Consider the following 9,845-nt stretch of genomic DNA (forward strand, 5'->3'; position numbering starts at 1 on the left):
AGAGAGAGAGCTACCTAGCAGCAGTAGGCCTAACAGTACCCCCCCCCTCTACGGACGCCACCTGGCGACCGACAGGGTTTATCAGGATGTAACCTATGAAACTCACGGACCAGAGCAGGATCCACAATGAAGCTCCTGGGCACCCAGGAACGTTCCTCAGGACCATAACCCTCCCAATCCACCAGGTACTGGAAACCACGACCCCGGCGGCGAACATCCAGAAGTCGCCGGACAGTGTAGACCGGACCCCCACCCACGATCCTGGGCGGAGGAGGGGGACGAGAGGGCGGGCACAGAGGGCTGACAGACACAGGCTTAATCTGGGAAACATGAAAGGTGGAATGAACCCGTAGAGAGGCAGGAAGCTGTAGCTTAACCGCGCAGGGGTTAACAATAGACAGTATCTTGAACGGTCCTATAAAACGAGGCGCCATCTTCTTAGACTCCACTTTCAATGGAAGGTCACGTGACTTAAGCCATACCTCTTGACCAGGAGAGTAACCGGGAGCCTGGGACCGGTGACGGTTGGCTTGCCTCTGCATGTACGCCGAAGCTCGGGACAGAGCTACCCTGGCCTTCCTCCAGACCTTGAAGCAGCGGCGCATGTGGGACTGCACCGAGGGTACCGCCAGTTCCCTCTCTTGAGAAGGGAACAGGGGAGGTTGATAACCCAGAGCACACAGAAAGGGAGACAAACCAGAGGAAGCGTTAGTCAAGGTGTTATGAGCATATTCCACCCAGGGGAGCATGGAGCTCCACGACCCAGGGTTAGACCCTGTGACACAGCGGAGAGCGGTCTCCATCTCCTGGTTCGCTCTCTCGGCTTGCCCGTTGGTCTGGGGGTGATATCCAGAGGACAGGCTGGATGTAATGCCCAAAGCTTTACAGAAAGCCTTCCAAACCTGGGAGACAAACTGGGGACCCCTGTCAGAGACAATATCCGTGGGTAGACCATGAGAGCGGAACACATGTTCAACCAAAATATCAGCCGTTTCTCTGGCAGTGGGCAGTTTAGGTAGGGCCAAAAAATGAGCAAACTTAGAAAAACGATCAATCACAGTAAGAATGACAGTCTTTCCAGACGAGGGGGGAAGTCCAGTGACAAAATCGAAGGCAATGTGGGACCAGGGCCGGCTGGGTATTGGCAGAGGTCTTAGATGACCAGCGCTGGCCTGGGTGGAGTTCTTACTACGTGCACATACCGTACAAGCAGCAATGAAGGCTCGAGTGTCCGCCTCCATCCTGGGCCACCAGAACTTCCGTCGCACAAAGTCAAGGGTCCGAGTAACTCCAGGGTGACAGGTAAGGGGAGACGAGTGAGCCCACTGAAGTACCTGGGAGCGAACAGACTCAGGGACAAACAACCGGTTAGGAGGACCGCTCCCAGGGTCAGCTTGATGATGTTGAGCCTGTCTAACAATCCCTTCGATGTCACATGTAATGGCCGCAATACTGCAGGTAGGAGGCAAGATGGGTTCAGGGTTACTACCAGTATCAACAGCAGAAAAAACACGAGACAGGGCGTCAGGCTTGACGTTGCGTGACCCAGGACGGTAAGACAGAGAAAAATTGAATCTACCAAAAAATAGTGCCCACCTGGCTTGACGGGGGTTGAGCTGCTTCGCTGACTGGATGTATGCCAGATTCTTATGATCCGTCCAAACGATGAAGGGTTGTTCCGCCCCCTCCAGCCAATGCCGCCACTCTTCGAGAGCCAGCTTCACGGCGAGCAGTTCACGATTGCCAACATCATAATTCCTCTCTGCCTGAGAAAGTTTCCGTGAAAGGAAAGCACAGGGATGCAGTTTGTTATCTTCCGGTGAACGTTGTGACAACACCGCACCTACCCCAGTGTCGGATGCATCCACCTCCACGACAAACTGGCGGTCGGGGTCCGGCTGCATCAGAATGGGAGCCGAGGCGAAGCGATGTTTCAGTTCTTCAAACGCTGCTTCGGCCCCTTCATTCCAAGCGAACGGTCGTGCGATGGAGGTGAGAGGCGCCGCAATGCGGCTGTAGTCCTTGATGAACCTCCTGTAGAAGTTCGCAAACCCCAGGAATCGTTGAAGTTGTTTGCGGGTGGAGGGGGCTGGCCAGTCCGTGACAGCAGAGATCTTAGCTGGGTCCATCCGCAACTCCCCCTGAGCTATTATGTAACCCAAAAAGAGGTCTCAGACACATGAAATTCACATTTCTCCATCTTCACAAACAGTTTGTTCTCCAACAACCTTTGCAACACCTGGCGCACATGCAGTTCGTGTTCCTGGGAGGACTCTGAAAAAAATCAGGATATCATCCAGATAGACAAAAACAAACCGATTCAACATGTCCCGAAGGACATCATTGACTAGTGCCTGAAAAACGGCAGGGGCATTGGACAACCCAAAAGGCATAACCAGGTACTCAAAATGTCCCAAAGGTGTGTTGAAGGCAGTCTTCCATTCATCACCTTTACGAATGCGCACCAGGTGATACACATTTCGTAGATCCAGTTTAGTGAAGATAGTTGCACCATGAAGGAGGGGAAAAGCAGAGTTAATTAAAGGCAGAGAATATTTGTTCTTAATGGTGATGTTGTTAGGTCCACGGAAATCAATACAGGGTCTGAGGGTCTTATCCTTCTTAGCAACAAAAAAGAATCCCGCTCCTACAGGTGACGAGGAAGGACGAATAATACCTGCCGCCAAGGAGTCCCGAATGTAGTTCTCCATAGTCTCCGTCTCCGGGCGGGAGAGATTGTACAGGCGACTGCTGGGGAGAGAGGGCTCCTGGCTGGAGGTCAATGGCGCAGTCGTAAGGCCGGTGAGGAGGAAGAGAAGTAGCTCTGTGTTTGCAGAAAACGGATGCCAGGTCATGATACACGTCAGGGACAGCAGAAAGATCCATGGACTCCAGTGGAGGTTGAGGCACAGTGCTGGCAGGGGGTCTGAGCAGAACACAAACAATTCACATGACAAAATGTGCTCCATGAAACAATTCTACCGGTCACCCAATCAATGTGTGGATTGTGTCTTATGAGCCAGGGGATACCAAGGACCAGGGGGATCTGTGGGCAGTCAATTATATGGAATTGAATGTTCTCCTGATGATTACCCGACACTCTGAGACAAACAGGAACAGTCTGATGAGTAATACGGGTCAACAATTGTCCATTTAGACCCTTAGCCTGCAGCGGACAGTCCATAGGAACAGTCTCTAACTCCATTTGTTGAGCCAACTCTCGATCCAAAAAGCTTTCATCGGCACCAGAATCAACCAGCGCACTAACAGAGAAATTCTGGGACTGCCACTGGAGGGATGCCTGGAGCAGAATGCGGGGAGAAGAGGAAGAATCCGCTGCTCGGCTCACCAAAACTTCTCCCAATAATGATGAGCCGGCCCTTTTCCCCGGACGAACTGGGCAGGAAGGAACGAAATGACCAGCTTCTCCACAATACAGGCAGACCCGAGCCTGAATACGACGTGCACGCTCCTCTGAGGACAACCGTGCACGACCCACCTCCATGGCTTCGGGTTCGGTGCTCCTCGTATCGACTCGGGAAGACTCGGCTTTCTCCGTAGGGAAGATGCGGGGAGGAGTTTGTTGACGACAGACCAGTTGCTTGGAACTAACACTCCTCTCCCGGCGGCGCTCCCGAATCCGATTATCCAACCTGATGGTGAGTGAAATAAGATTATCCAGCGTAGGCGATACATCATATGACACCAACTCATATTTTAAAGTCTCAGACAAAGCATTGATGAACACTCCTTGTAATGCCTCGTCATTCCAACCGCTCACTGCCGCTAACGTCCGAAACTCCACTGCCATCTCCGTCACACTGCGAACCCCCTGCCGAAGAGACAACCGTTTCGCAGCTTCCTTGCCCCGTACGGGGTGGTGAAAAACCTTCCTCATCTCAGTGGAGAAGGCCACGTAAGCGTTGCAAATGTCCGACTGACTCTCCCAGACCGCGGATCCCCAGGCACGAGCGGAACCGCTAGTAGAGTTGATAAGGTAGGCAATACGGGCTCTTTCTGAGGCGTAGGTGAGGGGCTGTTGTTCAAACACTAACGAGCATTGAGTCAAAAATTCACCACAGGTTCCCATGTTCCCATCATAGCGCTCTGGAGCAGGAACAAAAGGCTCTCTGATCTGGGCTGAAGGAGCCGGAAAAACAGGTGGAGCAGGAGAAGGGGCAGTTTGTATGCCATGCCCGAGGGTTGCATTATTAACTTGGGTAGTAAGGACAGACACCTGATTGGTGAGTAATTGAACCTGATTAAACAGCACCTGACTGTTCTCAGCAATAGTCTTAAACAGGGTATCATGTTGGCCAAGTAAAATGTCCTGATTGGCTATAGCAGTCCGAATTTGAGTGCACTCTGGGGTGGTATCCGAGCTACTGTCTGCTGGGTTCATGTTGGTCAGATCATACTGTCATGATTTAACTGGATTAGAACCCAAATGCAGACAAGTACACCAAGCCAGAGAAGGTTTAACAGGTTTATTTACAATGTTCAAAAAAGTCCAGGTTTCCAATAATAGGGGAAGAGCAAGTCCAGGTTACAGGGAGGGTAACAGATCCAGGTCAGGGCAGGTGTGGTACCGTAATGTCCTAGTGTCCGTGGTGAGTCCAAAAGGGAGGTCCGGTAGTGGGGAGCAGGATGGTGGTGGCAGGAGTGAAGCGGAGGCAGAAGTCAGGTTCCCATAATCTGTGGCACAGGAGAAAAGTAAATAGAACAGGCCAAAAACACAAAGAGCGAAAACAAACAGGTTGAGTCGGCAGCGAGACTAACATGGTCGTCTTGACTATGATCTGACGATGAGTGGAAAGTTTGACCGGGTCTTAAAGGCTGAGGTGATTATGGTGAATGAGCTGCAGCTGGAACCCTGACTCCCGCACACCAGACTTCACTCCTGCAATCAAGGACAGACAGAGGGGAGGGGGAGAGCAGAGAGAGAGCTACCTAGCAGCAGTAGGCCTAACACAAACATGTTTGGTGTTCGCCAAAAGCCATGTGGGAGACTCCCCAAACATATGGAAGAAGGTGGTCCTCTGTAGCTCAGCTGGTAGAGCACGGCGCTTGTAAAGCCAAGGTAGTGGGTTCGATCCCCGGGACCACCCATACACAAAAAAAAATGTATGCACGCATGACTGTAAGTCGCTTTGGATAAAAGCGTCTGCTAAATGGCATATTATTATATTATTAGGTACTCTGGTCAAATGAGACTAAAATTGAGCTTTTTGGCCATCAAGGAAAACGCTATGTCTGGCGCAAACTCAACACCTCTCATCACCCCGAGAACACCATCCCCACAGTGAAGCATGGTGGTGGCAGCATCATGCTGTGCGGATGTTTTTCATCTGCAGGGACTGGAAAACTGGTCAGAATTGAAGGAATGATGGATGGTGCTAAATACAGGGAAATTCTTGAGGGAAACCTGTTTCAGTTTTCCAGAGATTTGAGACTGGGACGGAGGTTCACCTTCCAGCAGGACAATGACCCTAAGCATACTGCTAAAGCAACACTTGAGTGGTTTAAGGGGAAACATTTAAATGTTTTGGAATGGCCTAGTCAAACCCCAGACCTCAATCCAATTGAGAATCTGTGGTATGACTTTTAGATTGCTGTACACCAGCGGAACCCATCCAACTTGAAGGAGCTGGAGCAGTTTTGCCTTGAAGAATGGGCAAAAATCCCAGTGGCGAGATGTGCCAAGCTTATAGAGACATACCTCAAGAGACTTGCAACTGTAATTGCTGCAAAAGGTGTCTCTACAACGTATTGACTTTGGGGGGTGAATAGTTATGCATGCTCAAGTTTTCTGTTTTTCTGTCTTATTTCTTGTTTGTTTCACCCCCAAAAATATTTTGCATCTTCAGAGTGGTAGGCATGTTGTGTAAATCAAAGGATACAAACCCCCGCTCCAGGTTGTAAGGCAACAAAATAGGAAAAATGCCAAGGGGGGTGAATACTTTCACAAGCCACTGTACAGTTGTGGTCAACATTTTTGAGAATGACACAATATACTAATTTTCACAAAGTCTGCTGCCTCAGTTTTGATGATGGCAATTTGCATATACTCCGGAATGTCATGAAGAGTGATCAGATGAATTGCAATTATTTGCAAAGTCCCTCTTTGCCATGACAATTAACTTAATCCCAAAAAAACATTTCCACTGCATTTCAGCCCTGCCACAAAAGGACCAGCTGCAGTGATTCTCTCGTTAACACAGGTGAGAGTGTCGACGAGGACAAGGCTGGAGATCACTCTGTCATGCTGATTGAGGTAGAATAACAGACTGGAAGCTTTAAAAGGAGGGTGGTGCTTGAAATCATTGTTCTTCCTCTGTTAACCATGGTTACCTGCAAGGAAACACGTGCCGTCATCCTTGCTTTGCACAAAAAGGGCTTCACATGCAAGGATATTGCTGCTAGTAAGATTGCACCTAAATCAACCATTTATCGGATCATCAAGAACTTCAAGGAGAGAGGTTCAATTGTTGTGAAGAAGGCGTCAGGGCGCCCAAGAAAGTCCAGCATGCGCCAGGACCGTCTCCTAAAGTTGATTCAGCTGCGGGATCGGGGCACCACCAGTGCAGAGCTTGCTCAGGAATGGCAGCAGGCAGGTGTGAGTACATCTGCACGCACAGTGAGGCGGATACTTTTGGAGGATGGCCTGGTGTCAAGAAGGGCAGCAAAGAAGCCACTTCTCTCCAGGAAAAACATCAGGGACAGACTGATATTCTGCAAAAGGTACAGGGATTGGACTGCTGAAGACTGGGGTAAAGTCATTTTCTCTGATGAATCCCCTTTCCAATTGTTTGGGGCATCTGGAAAACACCTTGTCTGGAGAAGACAAGGTGAGTGCTACCATCAGTCCTGTGTCATGCCAACAGTAAAGCATCCTGAGACCATTCATGTGTGGGGTTGCTTCTCAGCCAAGGGAGTGGGCTCACTCACAATTTTGCCTAAGAACACAGCCATGAATAAAGAATGGTACCAACACATCCTCCGAGAGCAACTTCTCCCAACCATCCAAGAACAGTTTGGTGACGACCAATGCCTTTTCCAGCATGATGGAGCACCTTGCCATAAGGCGAAAGTGATTTCCAGAGGTCTTGAAAAAGAAGGGTCAACACTGCAAATATTGACTCTTTGCATAAACGTAATGTAATTGTCAATAAAAGCCTTTGACACTTATGGAATGCTTGTAATTATACTTCAGTATACCATAGTAACATCTGACAAAAATATCTCAAAACACTGAAGCAGCAAACTTTGTGAAGACCAATACTTGTGTCATTCTCAAAACTTTTGACCACGAATGTATATTTTAAAAGATGCGTGGATCATCATTATTTGGTCCGTAAAGGTTAATCAGCCACATCTGTTTATGGTCCAATAACATATTTAAAATCATCCATCTATCTTGCGGATCTGTTTGGACAATTTGCACATTCGGTTCAAAATTACTGTTAATTAATATCATCACCCCTTTTGAGTTTCTTTGCCTATGGGAGAGGTATATTTCAACCCACTCCCCCGTCTTTTTTCCACACAATTTCATCTAAATTGTTGAATTAGTTTCCTGTAAACAATAGATATTATATTCCTTCTCTTTGAGGTAAATATAGTTCTTATTTTGTTATTATCTGCTAAGCTATTACAATTATAACTGGCTATACTTATTTCACCATACACCATAATGAGATACAAGTTTCAAATCTATTTATCAATATATATGTTTGTAAATTTACCATTAGAAAGTACCATAGTGATTGAGTGTCCATATAGCTGTACCATGATATTTGCTACTAAGTAACCCTCCAATTGTTCTCCACTATTCCCCCCGCTAAAGCCCCTCCCCATCCCAAGTTGGGTTGTCGTCCCAGTGATCCTCCCCTGGATCCCTAGGGTTAGGGTCCCTGGCCCACCCACGGCTTTTCTCTGTCCACTATGTCTACATTTGTAATTGTAAAGGTTTTTATCTGTTAATTTATGTATTTAATACATTTCGGGTCTTGAAGCTCTGTTCATTCTCCATATTCTGTCGCTAAGTGTATTTTCTATTATTGTAATTAAGCATGATACCGGAGAATGACCCGAATATCACTATGTCATGGATTTTTTAACCCAGTAAATTGTTGAGAGCATTTTTTTTTTTTTTTTTTTTTTGGTCAATTCCTGAATAGCTTTTCCTACCTTGAGAGAAAAAAAGGAGTGGTCTTTTGTAGTTGAGAATAGAATCTCCAGGTGTCCTGTAAATTATTAAATGAACATTTCAGCCTCTTTGGAGGCTCCTTGAATGTGCCTTTCTTATTGGCTGTCTGTCTTATTGAATGTATGATTTAGGTCACCTGCAAAATCAATAGTTCCTGTCTAGATTTATAATAATAATAATAATAATAATAATAATAATAATAATAATAATAATAATAATAAATAAATAAATAGATTTGTTCTAATATAGCTTGAATTCTATCTAAAAAAAACACCAGATGTGCCCCTAGTGGGAAATACAATTAAATCAATGTGTACTTTTCACCATGTATGGTACAATTGAATATTAGAAAACTGCTTTCTTGGTCGGTGTGCTGGGATATAGGGGATGCATTCTTATTTATCATGATGGCTGCACCTCTGCTGTTACTCCACTAGGTGGCAGTAAAGGCTTCTCCACCCCAGCTCCTCTTTAAATATACCATTTCTAATTTTTTGAAACGCTTCCTGGAAAACCATATCTGCTGACAATCTCTTTAAGTGTTCAAGAACCATATGCTTTTTTTTTTTTCCATTATGGAGCTATAGCCCATTCCATGTAATAAGTTGGATTATGTTGGTCTTTACTTGTATAGAATCAAAGTTAACCTTGTCTTTTCCGTCTATCACTGAAGAATCAGATAAAACCTTTTTAGCAGACGTGTCATGAGGGCGGAGGAAATTCCATAGAATGGGAGAGTTGTAGTATCAATACATAGTTATTATATACATTACATATATAGAGCGTGTGAGCATGTGGGCTGAGCAGACATTTAACAGAGAACACACAAAACACAAAAACACAAAGGAAAGTACTTCTTTGTACTTTGAGGTGCTTAGCCTTTTTAGGGCTTTAAGCTCCAACTCCTCTCCTAATGTACAAAAGATCTATAGATTATGTTACTGTACATAGAGTGGGGGAAAAAAGTATTTAGTCAGCCACCAATTGTGCAAGTTCTCCCACTTAAAAAGATGAGAGAGGCCTGTCATTTTCATCATAGGTACACGTCAACTATGACAGACAAATTGAGAAAAAAAATTCCAGAAAATCACATTGTAGGATTTTTAATTAATTAATTTGCTAATTATGGTGGAAAATAAGTATTTGGTCACCTACAAACAAGCAAGATTTCTGGCTCTCACAGACCTGTAATTTCTTCTTTAAGAGGCTCCTCTGTCCTCCACTCGTTACTTGTATTAATGGCACCTGTTTGAACTTGTTATCAGTATAAAAGACACCTGTCCACAACCTCAAACAGTCATACTCCAAACTCCACTATGGCCAAGACCAAAGAGCTGTCAAAGGACACCAGAAACAAAATTTTAGACCTGCACCAGGCTGGGAAGACTGAATCTGCAATAGGTAAGCAGCTTGGTTTGAAGAAATCAACTGTGGGAGCAATTATTAGGAAATGGAAGACATACAAGACCACTGATAATCTCCCTCGATCTGGGGCTCCACGCAAGATCTCACCCTGTGGGGTCAAAATGATCACAAGAACGGTGAGCAAAAATCCCAGAACCACACGGGGGGACCTAGTGAATGACCTGCAGAGAGCTGGGACCAAAGTAACAAAGCCTACCATCAGTAACACACT

Source organism: Coregonus clupeaformis, chromosome 12 (genome assembly GCF_020615455.1).
Source record: "Coregonus clupeaformis isolate EN_2021a chromosome 12, ASM2061545v1, whole genome shotgun sequence".
NCBI lineage: Eukaryota > Metazoa > Chordata > Actinopteri > Salmoniformes > Salmonidae > Coregonus > Coregonus clupeaformis.